At 45.3% G+C, this 16,242-nt stretch overlaps 1 protein-coding gene and 1 pseudogene across 6 annotated transcripts in view; one reads left to right on the top strand and one right to left on the bottom strand.

Annotated features, from left to right (window-relative positions):
• Positions 1–16,242, top strand: part of CACNA1B (calcium voltage-gated channel subunit alpha1 B) — a 185,852-nt gene that overhangs the window by 18,600 nt on the left and 151,010 nt on the right. The window lies entirely within an intron of this gene.
• On the bottom strand, positions 4,869–9,477 carry LOC309634048 (ADP-ribosylation factor-binding protein GGA2 pseudogene; annotated as a pseudogene). The gene has a single exon. The product of its transcript is annotated as an ADP-ribosylation factor-binding protein GGA2 pseudogene (transcript).

Below are 16,242 nucleotides of genomic sequence, written 5' to 3' on the forward strand. Positions count from 1 at the left end.
TTAGACATAATGCTATTATAGCACAATTAGTTGACTACAGTATAGTATAAACATAGCTTTTGTATGCACTGGGAAACCAGAATATTCATGTGACTTCCTTTATTGTGATACTCATTTTATTGTGGGGGTATGGAACGAAACCCAAAATATATCCCAGGTGTGCCTGTGCATGTTTAGTGTTGCTGTGTCTTCTGGGTAGACTTTATTATTATATGTTGCTCTGTGTCTCTAGTAGTTTTATTTGCTATGAAGTCTACTTTATCGATGTTACTGTAGTCACTCCAGCTTTTGTTTGATTAATATGTGCATGAAGTAACTTTTTTTATCTTTTTACTTTCAACTTGCCTGCATCATCATATTAGAAGTGAGTTTCTTATAGACAGCATATAGTTGGATCATATTTGTTAATCCGTTATACCAATTCTGTCTTTTATTTGGTTTATTTAGACCATTTCCGTGTAATATAATTATTGCTCTGTTAGGGCTTAAGTCCACTATTTTAATTTTTGTTTCTGTTTGAGCTCTCTGTTTTTTATTTCTTTGATTTCTTTTTCCTGCCTTCCTGTGGGTTATTTGAATGTACTTTAGAACTCCGTTTTGATTTATCTATAGTATTTTTAAGTGTATCCTTGTAGAGGATTTTTAGTGGTTGCTCTGGGTATTGCATTATATATACATAATTTATCCCAGTCTATTGGTGTAGTTTTACCAGTTTGAGTGAAGTATAGAAATTTTATGCAACTTATGTCCCATTATCCTCTCCAATGTATAGTGTGATTATCTTAAATATTTCCTCTACATGTATTTATTTATTTTTAAAATTTATTTATTTCATTTATTTTATATTTTTGGCTGCACTGGGTTTTCATTGTTGTGTGCGGGCTTTCTCTAGTTGCAGCGAGCAGGGACTACTCTTCGTTGCGGTGTGTGGGCTTCTCATTGCGGTGGCTTCTCTTGTTGTGGAGCACGGGCTCTAGGCGCACGGGCTTCAGTAGTTGTGGCACGCAGGCTCAGTAGTTGTGGCTCGCAGGCTCTAGAGCGCAAGCTGAGAAGTTGTGGCGCGTGGGCTTAGTTGCTCCGTGGCATGTGGGATCTTCCCGGACCAGGGCTCGAACCCGTGTCCCCTGCATTGGCAGGCAGATTCTTAACCACTGTGCCACCGGGGAATCCCCTCTACATGTATTTAGAACTGCATCAGAGAGTGCTATAATTTTTGTTTCAACCACAAGCATAGTTTAGAAAACATAATTTAGGAAACTGTATTGTATTGATATTTACCCTTATTTTTATTCTTTCCATTCTTCTTCCTTCCTTATGGTCAATGATTCCTTTTTTTTGATCATATTCTTTTTATTTAGAGAACTTTTTAAAGTCACTCTTTGAAAATAGGTTTGCTGGTGACAAATTCTCTTAGTATTTCTTCATCTGAGAATATCCTGATTTCTCCTTCATTCCCGCAAGATATTTTTGCTGGGTACTGGTGTCTAGGTTCACACTTCTTTTCTTTCAGCATTTGAAAATATTGTGCTACTTCCTTCTGATCTCCATGATTTATGATGAGAAATTCACTGTCCTTTGAATTATTTTCCCTTATAGGGATGTGTTTCTCTGGCTCTTCTGAATATATATATATTCATATATATATATCCACTTCTATTATGAAAGTTTTCAGAGGATAGTTGGGTAGTACAATGAACAACGTATATGCTCCACCTAAATTCAATAAATTTTAATTTTGCAATCTTTTTCCTTCCTGTATTATATATTTTGCTGTGCCATTTAAAAGTTGTAGGTATTATGAAGTATCATCCCTAGTGTTCTAAGAATAAGGGCACTGGCCTATGTAGCTATAATAACATTATCATTCCTAAGAAAATAATTCCATTATCACCTAATTTATTCCATTTTAAAATTTCTAATTGTCACAATTAAGATTTTTTCTTTGTTTTTAGTTTTCAGAAGTTTGACTATGATATATTTTGTGGATATCTTTGAGTTTATTTTGTTTGGGAGTCACTCAATAGGTCCTTGAGGCTCCCTCCTCCCCCCCTTCTGTTCTTCTACTTCCCCTCCCCCCACTGCTCCTCCTCCATCTTGCAGCCTAATTTCTCTCTGTCATTCACATTCATACTGTACTGTTGTTATTCAGTTCATTGACTCTTTCCTCTGTTCCCTCTCTTCTGCTGTCAAGCCCATCCTCTTAGCTTTTTATATTGGTTATTGCAGCTTTCAGTTATAAAATTTTCATTTGATTCTTCTTTACATCGTTCATGATACTTTCTGTTTTTTTGGTTTGTTTCAAATATGTTTGCAGTTGTTTGTGGTAGCACTTTTATCATCACTGCTGCAAAATCTTTGTCAGATAATTTTAATATCTCTGTTATCTTAGTGTTGGAATCTACTGATTGTCTTTTTTCGTTCAGTTTGAGATCTTCCTGGCTTTTTGATGAATGAGTTTTGATTGAAACCTGGACATTTCCACATGTTTTTCTGAGACTCTGGATCTTATTTAACCCTGTGTTAGCTGAGTCTCTGATCCTGACCCATAAGAGGCAGGGGTCTTCTGCCTTGTGACTTCTACATGGGGTAGAAGTCCCAGTTCCCTACTCGACCTTCATTGGCAGGACCCCTCATTACTGCAGGGAGTGGGTAACGCTCCCACTTTACAGACTGGAGACTGAGGAAGCTCAGAAATTTGTTCTGCAGGAACCAGTAAGGATTCCAGCTAGACTGAGCCGAAGTCCAAGCTCCTAACCACTAGCTACCCTGACCCTCAGGATATTCAGGAGGAGTAAAATTTACCCTAAAAAGAGGGGTCTGATGGCAGTGACCTGGAGGCATCTCCTCCTGGGGTTTCCATGGCTGCGGCGAGTGAGTGTCCTGGGTCACAGTGACCTCACTGGTTGGAGCTTTGCTGCACTTGACCAAAGTAGTAGGCCTCTTTCAAGCTGGACAGAGCACTTCAGGCAGTCTAAGGGCACAATGTCCACCTGGGGGCCATCTTTTCCCAGCACAGATTGGGGGTGGTGATGGTCAGGGAGGGTCTGTAGAGCATCCCTACGATGGTCACCCACTGTGCCCCAAAGAAGCTGGTGGCCTGGAACCCTTTCTGTCCACTCTGTGTGGTCCCCACCTGTCTTGTAGCCCTATTTAGGCTGGGGAGGGTGATCACATGTGGCTGGACTTTCCTGTGCTTTGGGCAGTGACTACGACAACGTCTGTTGCGTGTGAGGCTGACCTCAGCGTGGGTCAGTGTGTGTCACTGTGTGTAACCATGTGGGGCACGAGGCACTGGGCCATGTCCCAGCTCCACCTCTTCTTGGGTTGTGAGCCTGGACACTTGGATGTGCTCTCTGAACCTCAGTCTCTTCCTCTGTATGATGGGGCTAATGGTGCTGACCTCCGAGAGTCCCTGGCACGTGGTAGACAGCCCATGATGTTTTTATTTGAATGAGATGTGAATGTCATGTTCTCTGGCATGACGGCCCGCACATGCCAGGCCTGGCCCTTCTTCAGCCCTGCCTGGTGTCTCTGGGTGTCTTTGGAGCAGGCTCTGGGCCTCTAGTGCAGGGGGCCTGCACTTCATGCTCAGCCCAGGGTGGGGGGTGGGGTGAGGAGGGTGTAGGAGGCTGAGACCCACAGGCTGTCTCCATGGCAACAGCCAGCAGCCTCCTGGGCAAGAGCCAGCACCTGGAAAGTCAGTGACAAAGCAGTTCCTGGAGATGGTGCTTCCCCTGCCACGCGTCTGCCCTCAGCTCCCGTGTCTCCCTGGGCCGTGGGTGGGTGCTGTGGGCACCCGCCCCCCGGGCCTGACCTGGGGACTCGGCACCTGCCCAGCGGGAACCGGGACTGGGGCGAGCAGGTGCTCCTGGCTTCCCCTGGAGCCCGCCCCACCCCCTCCCTGATGACGGTAGTAACGGCCCCAAGGACGCTGGTGCCGCTGCCCCTGAGTGCTGGTGGGTCCCAATGCTGCCGGGCACATCTTCTGAGTGTCATCTCGTAGCAGCGTCACCATAGCCACGGGACCCTCACGCTGTCACCTCCATGTCTCAGGTGAGGGACCGGACAGGCTGTGCCTTCCCTGTGACCAGGAAGACCCAGGCTTGGACTTGAACCCCGGCCACATGCTCCAGGGTCCTGGGTCTGGTGTCCCAGGGCTGAGGTCCTCCCAGGCAAGCCCTGCGGAGCCCGGGGTGCTCACCTCTGGGTGGAGAGGACATGGCACCCCAGCCCCCTGCTCGGCAGGGCCTGAGCTCCCTGAAAGGGGCTGAGCGGCACCGCTGAAATGCGTCCCGCCTGGGGCCCTAGCAGGGTCAGGGCCCTGCTCAGCTCGGCCGACTTGGAGCCAAAGCCACCACTGCTGGGGTCACAGCATCTCAAGGGGTCGGGTGGCCCCTGCACCCCAGGTCCTTCTTGCTGATTCGTTGCCCAAACTGAGGTGTTTTTGAGAGTCAGAGGGACACCAGTAGCAATTGTGCGGGCTCAGCAGTCCAGACTAAGGCTGTCCTGGGCGCCTCTGCTCCCTTTGCTGACTTGGTGGGTTGGGAGCCTCAGGGGGAGCCCCCAGCCTGGGGAAGGGCAGAGGACGACCCCCCATCGTGAAACAGAGGTTGAAAGGCAGCGTGACCTTCTAGCCAGTATGTTCCATATGCAGCTACAAAGAGCCAGCCGAGACCCCAGACTCTGGGCGGGTGGGGGGTGCCCGGGTCAGGGTCAGGGCCCCAGGCCAGCACTGCAGCGGGTGTTGCCACCTCTCTCCACCCCACGTGGCCGGGAGCACCCCCCAAGCTCAGGTGCCCGTGCGGGTGGGACTCCACACAGGACTGGCTGATGTGTGTGTGCCGTGTGGGCCTGGTATCTGTGGGCCTGGCATCTGTGGTCCAGGCAGTGTGTCCGTGGCTCCTGCTGTCCACCCTGGGCGCCTGGGTACCCATGGGGCTGTGTGTCTGAGCACGTGCCACGCGCCTGTGTGCCCCCAAGTCCCGGCCACGTCTTTACGCCCTGTTGCTCCATGTGCTGGGGTGACCTGGGCCTGGGGGTTGGGCTACAGTAGTCACTAGCTGGCCCCAGAGTGTGTGCTCTGGGGCCTGAGCCCCTGCATATTTTATGTAGTTGTTATCACAATTTGCATAAAACTTGCATTTTACCCTTTTTTATATAACAGCGTATTGAGGTAAAATTCACATACCATAATATTCATCCTTTTATAGAGTACAATTCAGTGATTTTTAGTATGTTCTCAGAGTTGTGCAACCATCACTACAACCTAATTTTAGAGCATTTCCATCTCCCCGAGAAAGAAACGCCTTCCCATTCGTAGTCACGCCCCGATGCCCCTCCCCGCCGGCCCCAGTGGTCACTCATCTCCTGTTTGTCCCTGTAAACGCGTCTGTCTGGACACTGAATGTGATGCCATCATGCGATGAGTGGCCCTTTGTGTCTGGCTCCTTTCACTTAGGACAGTGTTTCTAAGGTTCATCCATGAATCAGTTCATCTGTTTCTTTTAATGTTATTTCACAAACACGTTAGGTCCGATGCGATGTGTTATTATTTGTAATGAGCCCCCAGGGTTCCACTGTCGTTGCACGCCAAGATGGTTCTACATGAGTTTTTTTTCTTTTTTTAAATGTATTTATTTATTCATTCATTCATTTACTTATTTTTGGCTGTGTTGGGTCTTCGTTGCTGCACGCAGGCTTTCTCTAGTTGTGGCGAGCGGGGGCTACTCCGTTGCAGTGCACGGGCTTCTCATTGCAGTGGCTTCTCTTGTTGCGGAGCACGGGCTCTAGGCGTGTGGGCTTCAGTAGCTGTGGCATGCGGGCTCAGTAGTTGTGGCTCGCGGGCTTAGTTGCTCCGCGGCATGTGGGATCCTCCAGGACCAAGGCTCGAACCAATGTCCCCTGCACTGGCAGGCGGATTCTTAACCACTGCGCCACCAGGGAAGTCCCTCTACATGGGGTTTTAACCTCAATAGTGTGATGTCTATCTTTGTAACTTTGGTTTCTGAATTTTTCATTATTTTGATGGGACAGATTCCTAGAGCAGACTAATTGAAAGTGTTTAAGCGTTTTATGGCATTTTATTTTGCCAAGTTATTTTACAAGTGGGATGCATTAGTTTACATTCCCACTAGTTCTATTTAAATCATTAGTTCAATATCAACTTCACCACCACTGGGGGTTACATTTCTAAAGCTCTTGATAATGTATCGGGTGTAAGGCCACTCCTTGTTGCTGTTTTATCTTTCGTTTCCGTGACTGATGCTTTGGACATGTTTGCACATTACTGAATTGTGTTTACTTTTATGAGTTATGTGTGTGGATTCTTTGCTGTTTAGTTTTGGAAACGTCAGGGCTTCTTCACTAACATTTATTGAGCATGTACTTCCTACCAGGAGCCTTGCTGGGTGTGGGCTGAGAAGGAAGGCCCCCAGCCCCAAGCCAGCCCTGCCCCCCCCTGCAAGGACCTCCTGCCTTGCTTTCCAGGATTTCCTAGAGCCTAAGACTTTGGGAATAGTAGTCACCAAAGTCTTAGGCTCTAGGAAATAGTAGGATGTAGTAGGATGTATGCTAGTAGGATGTATGCTGTAATTACCCTTTTGTTATTGTTGTTAATATAACATCTTTTTTTTTTTTATTCAATGACTTTCTATATTTAGTCATCACTTTTCATTGCTAAACTCACTTCATATCTCATTTGCATCACAGTTCTTCATCCTGGATTGTGAAGTCAACAGGCCAGGGCGAACCTGTTAGTTATGATTTACAATGACTGGCATGGCGTCACAATCAAAGAGCTCTGGGTAAATGCTTGTGGTGAAAGAGGATGAGGATGGAGATGAGGGTCCTGAGGAAGGGTCCAGACAGGCTGCCCAACCCATGGAACCTGAGGCCTGAATAAGGCCTGGGGTCTGCTTTCCCCTCTGCCCTGAAGGGTCCATCTATGGGCAATTCTAAGGCACAGTGGTGAAGGACATGATTGGCCCACCAAGCGCGGTCCTCTGGTCTAGTGGCAGCCCCTTGCCTAGAACACAGTGCAACAAGCATTCCATTTAGAAGATCTTCCTGAACACATGCAAGCAGCATTCGCTAATGGAAATGGAGAAAAGGTCTTTCTTGGAAGAGAGTGTCCCAGAAGACACTCTGCCCCAAGACCAACCAGGTCCCTTTTAAGGTCCCTGAGAACAGCAGCCTGGGAGCAACCAAGTCTTTCAAAGGCTGACAAGGCACAGAGTGGATGAATGAAAAGATAATAATACATGGAAAACAACAACAACAACTTTGGCTTATAAAACCTCCAACTCGAGGCAGGGACATCAGTGTCCACCAACATGCAAAACCAGGTATGATCGTAGCAGATGGTTATCAGAAATGCTTTAGCATTTCCCACACCGCCCACATCCCTGCCCCTCAGCCCCCGGGCCCCACACACACACACACACACACAATATCTGCAGAATAAGTCAGAGGTTGGCATCCAGAGCCTGATGTCAGGATAGAACTCTTGGCACTCTGCACTAAATCACCGTGATTAGTCCTATCTAGACAGCAAAAGTAACACTGGCCTAAGCTTGGATGGCAGGGTCTGTCCAGTGAGGAGTTAGGCTGCACCCAAGACTGCCAGGTCTGGAAAGTCTTTCACTTCTCCTACTTCGCTGAAAGGCTGTCCACCCTGGTTGAATGTCAGCTTATACCGTAACCGATGGGCTCTTTGTGTGGACTGTCAAGCAACAGCACCTGAGAGGTCACTGCTGGAGGCATCGAAGGACTGAAAGCAGGAAGCTTGGAGCTGGACGCTGGCTGTAGTTTCATTCTCACTGACTTTGGCACAGCTACTTGAAACATGATGTCCCAGACAGGCTGGGTGGCCGTGCTCATCATGGTCAACAGTAGCACCTGAACCTCTGGGTGGCCAGGGGCCCCAGTCTGGGAAAAGTGGAGTAGAATTCTGAATCCATTCCGGTCATACACGATAAGAGGAGGCAGGTTGCTGGGCTTAACAGACTCCAAAGGGACAAACACTTGAGCCAGAGGTGTATTCTGGGAAGACGGAGAAGAAGCCAATAGGCCAGCCTCCCAGGACCAACCTGGAGAGGACTTAGTACCTGGTGGCACTTCCTTGGGGATACTTTTCTGCGGAATATAATTCAGAGGTCCCGGAGACAACTGTGGGGAGAGGAGATCCAGCAAGTTCCTCTCCGCAGAAGGGCTCTGAACACCACCACCCGGCAGCGTGCTGGTGGTAGGGTTCCTCTTTTCCTGACCGCAATTCTGACTCGCAACCTTTTTGGTAACTGGGCCATCACTGATCCCTAAGGCTGCCAGGTCCTGATGCAGTATAGATGGCGCCACAGTCCCAGCCTGCTCGGGCCCACTGTCCACCTCCAAGTCAATCAGGGGGCAGTTCTTCATGCAGCCTGCTGGATTCTGAAACACTCTGGAGACAGGTATGTCTCCCAAAGAGCTGACCACTGTGTTCCCAAAGGTGACACGGCCCTCCATCACCTGTTTGTACAGCAGAACTCCCTGGGTGAGGAGGTCATTTGCCTGGAGAACCTCCGCGAGTGCATCGTCGTCATCGGTGGTATCGCTTGCCAGCCGGAACGGGGTGGGCCGCAGCTTCTCACACCTCTCTTACACGACCTTCAGGGCTGCCTGGTCTGGCGGGGCCTGCCCTGGCCTGCGGTACGTGCTCAGCCTTTCCTGCGGCACCTTCACGTGGCTCCGTACCTCCTCCACAGCACTGACTCTCTTGGACACCTTTTCTGATTTTTCTTGTTCCTCCTTGACCAAATTCTTGATCAGCCGGTTTGCAGCCTGAAGATCATCAGGATGGCTGCTCTTCAGAAGCCTTGTCAGAAGCTTTGACTTTTCTTCATCGGCCTCAAAGATGGAGCTCTTGGGCCAGGGAGAAGGTGGGGGCAAGATTTTATCCACTGGTAGTTTAGGGTCTTGCTTTATGATTCCTTGCTTCTTCAGCATCTGGTAAGCATCTCGGATCTTGATGTCTTCTGGAAACCAGACCGTCCAACTGAAGAGTATTTCAATGACTCTTCCTTTAACTTTCTCTGTGGTCCAGGAGCCTAGGTGCTTTGGGGACAACACTTTGATGAGCTCGTTCAGGAAGCGGAACTTGGCCACCTCATTGTGGAACTTCTCCCCACAGTGGTTCACACACACCTCCAGCGCCGTTAAGGCATAAAGAGCTTCTTTCTCTTGTGGAGACTGGATCTTGTGGGCCAGTAGCCAAGGTGCATGGGTTGAGCCATTGGGATCAGTGTTCACTTGGTCACAGAAATTCTGGATAGCTGACCAATCCTGTTCTGACATGCTTGGGTCTGTGGCTTTATTGAGCCACAGCTCCAGCGCCGCCGCCGGCCCCGGGGGCCCCTCGGCCGACTCGGCCCCCGCCGCGGCCCCGGCCCCCGCCCCCGCCGCCACCGCCATCGCCATCGCCGCCATTGGCCCAGCCCCGCATATAACATCTTTAATTAAAGTACCTCCAAGTTATTTTATTATTTTTAAAAATTTCAGCGGAAGGTACACATTTTCCTTTTCTGTATAAATAAAAAATATTGATTTTCTCACTTTAAAATGCTCATATTGGAAAGAGTAAAAACAATGACCCACATTCCCACCATCCTGAGATAACCACTATTAATATTTTGAGCTATTTCCTTCCGAGCCTTTTCTATGTGTAAGTTTTTAAAATACACAGTTGGCATCATACTCCAGGGGCGTAGCGGCAGGCTGCCTCGTCAGCTGGGCAGGGTTGCGCAAGATGCCATGCGAGGGTCCCCGGGGGCCGCTGCACACAGGGGCCTGGTGTCTGCGCATCCTGCACAGCTGCGCACGCGCTGAAGACACGGTTCTTCTGCCGTGTGGACTGACCCCGGTCACCCCCTTATTGTTGAGCATTTAAGTTATTTCCAATTTTGCTTTTATAGAAAAGACCAAAAACCATACATCCATCTGTGCCACACCTCCGATTATGTCCTTGGGACAAATGCCTAGAAGTTGGATGACAGTAAGTCCTATTAAAGAACTCTTCGCTCTCCCGTCATTTGGTTGTGCTTCCTTTATCACATATTTGTGTGTGACAGGCGCTGCCTCTGCTTTGATTTGAACCCGTCTGGCCTGTGGTCTAGCTGTTGAGCTCAAAGTAGCATTTCAGTATCTCATGAAACAAAACCTTCTCTCTTTGCTCTTCTTTTCTGAATATTTCTTTATTTTTTTTTTGCCTATTTAGTTTTCCAGATAACTCTGAAATCATGTTGCTGTAGTCCAAAGAATTCCTTTTGGGAGATTGTGTCAATTATTGAGAATCTCTAAGTCAATTTGTGGAGAATCAGGTTTTAAAAATCCATGTTTTGGGCTTCCCTGGTGGCGCAGTGGTTGAGAATCTGCCTGCCAATGCAGGGGACACGGGTTCGAGCCCTGGTCTGGGAAGATCCCACGTGCCGCGGAGCAGCTGGGTCCGTGAGCCACAATTACTGAGCCTGCGTGTCTGGAGCTTGTGCTCTGCAACAAGAGAGGCCGCGACAGTGAGAAGCCCATGCACCGCGATGAAGAGTGGCCCCCACTTGCCACAACTACAGAAAGCCCTCGCACAGAAACGAAGACCCAACACAGCCATAAATAAATAAATAAATACTTTAAAAAAAATCTATTAAAAAAAAAAATCCATGTTTTTCTCCCCATCCAGGAGTAGCATGTATCTTAACATGTGTTTGACGCTCCCCTCCCAGTAAAGTCTTGTAGTTTTCTTGGTGTAGGTCACTCACATTTTTAAAAAAAAATTATTTATTTATTTATTTATTTATTGGCTGTGTTGGGTCTTTTTTTCTTTTTTTTTAAAATTTATTTATTTATTTATATTTATTTTTGGCTGTGTTGGGTCTTCATTTCTGTGCAAGGGCTTTCTCCAGCTACGGCAAGTGGGGGCCACTCTTCATCGCGGTGCGCGGGCCTCTCATCATCGCAGCCTCTCTTGTTGCAGAGCACAGGCTCCAGATGCGCAGGCTCAGTAGTTGTGGCTCACGGGCTTAGTCACTCCGCGGCATGTGGATCTTCCCAGACCAGGGCTCGAACCCGTGTGCCCTGCATCGGCAGGCAGATTCTTAACCACTGTGCCACCAGGGAAGCCCCTGCGTTGGGTCTTTGTTGCTGCGTGTGGGGTTTCTCTAGTTGTGGCGAGCGGGAGCCTACTCTTCGTTGCGGTGCGCAGGCTTTGGGCGGGGGCTACTCGGCTTCTCGTTGCAGTGGCTTCTCTTGTTGCAGAACATGGGCTGTAGGCGTGCGGGCTTCAGTAGTTGTGGCATGCAGGCTCAGTATTTGTGGCTCGCGGGCTTAGTTGCTCCACGGCATGTGGGATCCTTCTGGACCAGGGCTCGAACCCGTGTCCCCTGCATTGGCAGGTGGATTCTTAACCACTGTGCCACCAGGGAAGTCCCGGTCACTCACATGCTAGTTATTCCTCAGTGGTTTGTGTGTGAGGCCATTGCGATTGAGGAGTTTTGTTTCATTAGATTTCCGACTGGCCACGTTTGGTCCCACTCCGGCTTTGGGGAATCTGTGCTCTTGTCGTGCTCCCGGGCTTGGCCCCTGCAGGCCACTCTGAGGGGACTTGCTCTGGTCTCTGTTTGCTGATTGATGGTGAGCTTGTAGCCAAGTTTTGTTTTTTTTTCCAGCCCAGATTTCTCAGCACTGTGATGACAATATCTAAAGGTTGCTTTTCCATGCCTGTTGTTGCTTTTCTATAATTGCTCTTGTGCTGTACTTTTCTCTTAAGGCTTTGTTCTACTTTCTGTCCTCTGTGGAAGTCGGGAGTGGAGGGTGAGACTTGCAAACCTGCAGGAAGGGGTTCAAGGTGATGTTCCTGACCAGCGGCCCGCACAACTTGAGTGGGTGTCAGAATCACCTGCAGGGGTTCCCTCAATCCTGGTGCTGGGCCCACCCTCCGAGGGCCGGTGGGTGGGGCCCAGAGTTCACACCTGCTGCCGGTCCTGGGATGGTGCTTTGAGAAACTCTACTCTCGACCAAGTTCCTGGGAGTTTTATCATTGTCTTCCAGAAATAGTTATTTTATCTATTCCTTCCCTTATGTCTTATTCACATTCTGTTATGTTAGCCAGAACTCTTGAAGGAAGATTAAATGAGATTTATGGTAGTAATTCTTATTTTATTATCTGATTTAAAAGGAAATCCTTCATGATACATGTGGGTTTGTTGGTACTCTTGAGAGTGGATTTTGTGCGTAGAAAATTTTTAATTTCTAAAAATCATCATTCAGTTTATTAACGTGACAAATCCAAAAATATAATTCTTTTAAAGAAATTTTAGATTCAATTTGTGACAACATAGATGGATCTTGAAGGCATTATGCTAAGTGAAATGAGTCAGACAGAGATAGACAAATACTGTACTTATATGTGGAATCTAAAAGAAACACATCCCACCAAACTCATAGGAAAGGAGGTCAGATTTGTGGTTCCCAGAGTGGGGATAGAGGGTGGGGGAGGAGGAACTGGAGGAAAATGGTCAGAAGGTACAAACATACAATTACGAGATACATAAGCCCTGGGGATGTGATGTGTGGCATGGTGACCGTAGCTCACACTGGATATGATCTACAAGAAAGCTGCGGAGACCGTAGATCCTAGGAGTTCTCATCACAAGGAGGAATTTTTTTTCTTTTTTTTCATTGTATCTACATGAGATAATGGATGTTAACTAAGCCTATTGCGGTAATAATTTCACAATATATGTAAATCAAACCACCGTGCTGTATGCCTTAAACTTTTTTTTTTTAATAATGTGAGTTTTATTTTTGTTTTTGTTTTTTTAAATTATTATTTATTTATTTTTGGCTGTGTTGGGTCTTCGTTTCTGTGCGAGGGCTTTCTCTAGTTGCAGCAAGCGGGGGCCACTCTTCATCGCGGTGCGCGGGCCTCTCACTATCGCGGCCTCTCTTGTTGCGGAGCACAGGCTCCAGACGCGCAGGCTCAGTAGTTGTGGCTCACGGGCCTAGTTGCTCTGCGGCATGTGGGATCCTCCCAGACCAGGGCTCGAACCCGCGTCCTCTGCATCGGCAGGCAGATTCTCAACCACTGCGCCACCAGGGAAGCCCGCCTTAAACTTTTATAGTGACGTATGTCAGTTATTTCTCAATAAAACTGGAAAAAATATTAACTTTTTTTAGATTCAGCTTATGAAAAATTATATTTATACATTTTGCAATTTTTAACAATCACTTTCAAGGAGACTCTAAGCAGGGTTTTTATTCCATTTCATAAGCTTAATGTAAAACATTTAATATTTCATTTATACATTTATTGTAACTGGACTTTCCTAAGTACTTAAGTTCTGTATATCCAGCTAATTAGAGTGTAAATATGGTGATTCATACGTTTGCTTAAATGTTCCAATACTTTTTACAAACTTATGAAGTTTTCAACTTAAAATCGCACGTCTAAATCAATTTTTCCATTACATTTAAAAATTAGAATCACAGGGCTAATGTGATGCTAAACGCAGGCCTGGTTAGCGTGTTAATGTGTTCTGATAAATTCTTTTAATCCTAACACCGTAATATTAACACAGAAGGTTTGATTTTCATAAACATTTCTGTATTTAATTATGATTCTTCCTAGGAGTTTAATATTGCTGATCCACTAAGGAAACTGTCATCTCAGAACAAATGAAACTGAATTTCCTTTATATTGATTTTTCATGTGGTGGATTACATTAATAATTATTCTACTATTGAATTATTCTTACATTCCTATGAGAACTCAGTTGGCCATTATAAACTCTTAAAATATGTACCTTTGAATTTGATTTACTCTAAATTTTATTTAAAATTTGTGTTCATAATTGAGATGTGTATAAATTTTTCTTGCCCTTTTCCAGTCTTTTAAAAATTTTTTATTATTTTTTAAATTGAGGTATAATTGATTTACAATGTTGTGTTAGTTTCAGGTGTACAGCAAAGTGATTCAGTTATACATACATATATATCTATTTTTATCAGAATCTTTTCCCTTATAGGTTATTGCAAAATATTGAGTATAGTTCCCTGTGCTAAACCATAGGTCTTTGTTGGCTGTTTTATATATAGTAGTGCGTATATGTTAATCCCAAACTTCTAATTTATCCTTCCCCTACCTTTCCCCTTTGGTAACCATAGGTTTGTTTTCTATGTCTGTGGGCCTATTTCTGTTTTGTATATAAGTTCATTTGTATCATTTTTTTAGATTCCACATATAAGCAATATCATATGATATTTGTATTTCTCTGGTTTACTTCACTTAGTATGATAATCTCTAGGTCCATCCATGTTGCTGCAAATGGAATTATTTCATTCTTTTTTTATAGCTGAGTAATATTCCATTGTATAAATATACCACATCTTCTTTATCCACTCATCTGTCCATGGACTCTTAGGTTGCCTTCATGTCTTGGCTATTGTAAATAATGCTGCTGTGAACACTGGGGTGTATGTATCTTTGAATTATGGTTCTAGTCTTTTTTTTTTTTTTTTTAACATCTTTATTGGATGGTTCCAGTCTTGATATCAAGATTATACCAGCATCATAAAATGAGTTGGGAGCTTTTCTTGTATTTTTATTCTCTGAAACAGTTTGTATAACATAGAATTTTCTGTTCTCTGAATGTTTGTAAGAACACACTTGTAAAATTGTCTGGATCTGATATTCTGGCAGAGGAAAACTGAATCCAAATTAATTCTTGTAAATGGTCCAAGATTCTGGTCCCCTGCCTGCCCACCTGCACAGTCATCTCCCCTTGCGTGCAGGCAGATCTTGTGGGTATGACGAGATATCACTCCTGTGGTTAGTCTATGAATCAGTTGACTCTGAGTTAACCAAAAGGGAGATTATTTGGGTGGAACTGACCTTATCAGGTGACCCCTTTAAAGGGACTGGGCTCTTCCTATAGTCAGAGAGTTTAGAAATGTGAGAGGGACTGTTGAGGGCCCAGGTGGCAAGGATCTGAGAGTGGCCTCCAGGGGCTAAGAGAAGTCCCCGGCTGACAGCAAGGCAAGGGGACTCCATTCCTACTGCAAGGAAGTGAGCTCTGCAGACAACCTGAAGGGGCTGGAAAGCATCGCTTTCCCTAGCTTAGCTTCCAGACGAGGATGCAGCTGGCTGTTCCCTTGATTTCAGCCTTGTGAGGCCTGCAGCAGAGAATTTAGCCACGATGTGCCCTGACTTCTGGCCTACAGAACTGTGAGCGAATAAATGGGTGCTATTTCAAGTCACTAAATTTGTGGTAAGTTTCTACAGAATAGAAAACTAATACAATTGTTCATGGTTTATTCAGGTTTTCTACTTCTTCTGTCACTTTGGGTAATTTGCTTTTCAAGAGGATATATCCATTTCCTCAAAGTTTTAGCATCTATTGGCATAAAACTGTTAGTAATATTCTCTTGTGATGCTAAGCACCTCTCCTGTCTGTAGTCGTGTCCCCTGTACTTTTATACATTCCTGTGCATGCGTGTACACATGTATGCACACACAAATGTATGAGTGTACATGTGTGCATGCATGCATATACCATGTGTATTTGTATATGTATCTTTTGTATGCATGTGTACATTCTCTTTTTCTTGATTATTCTTGCCAGAAGCTAGTTCATTTGATTAAACTTTCAAAGATTCAGCTTTTTATTATTTCTCTGTTTTCTATTTTCACCATGTCTACTCTTTATTATTTCCATTTTTCTACTTTCTCTAAATTTACCCTGCTATTCTTTTATAAGATCCTTGAGACATAGCAATACTTGGTTTATTTATTTTTAATCTTTAAAAAAATAAAATCAGTTAAGTTTATAAATTTCCCCTAAGGCATCACTTTGACTGAACCTCACACATATGATATGTAGTATTTTTGTTGCTGATGAGTTCTAAATATTTGGTAATGTCTTTAATTAATGAGTTATTTAGTTGTGCATTTTGAAGGTTTCTATAATGCAAGTTTTTTAAAATGTGTTTTTATAGTAGTATTCTTATTTAATTGGAGAAGTACAATAATATATGTTACTAAGTTTTTGAAATTTGCTGAGGCTTCTTTTGTGATGTAGGATATTTTCAAAGCTATTCCCATGTACTCCTAAAAATATATATTTTCTATTTGTTAGGAACACATTTTGTTAGAAAAATAGACAGATTATAGATGATAGATAGATGATAGGTAGGTAGATAAAGGTAATATATGAAAGATAT

The sequence above is a fragment of the Balaenoptera borealis genome, assembly GCF_965194805.1.
Source record: "Balaenoptera borealis genome assembly, chromosome: 8".
In the NCBI taxonomy this organism is placed as follows: domain Eukaryota; kingdom Metazoa; phylum Chordata; class Mammalia; order Artiodactyla; family Balaenopteridae; genus Balaenoptera; species Balaenoptera borealis.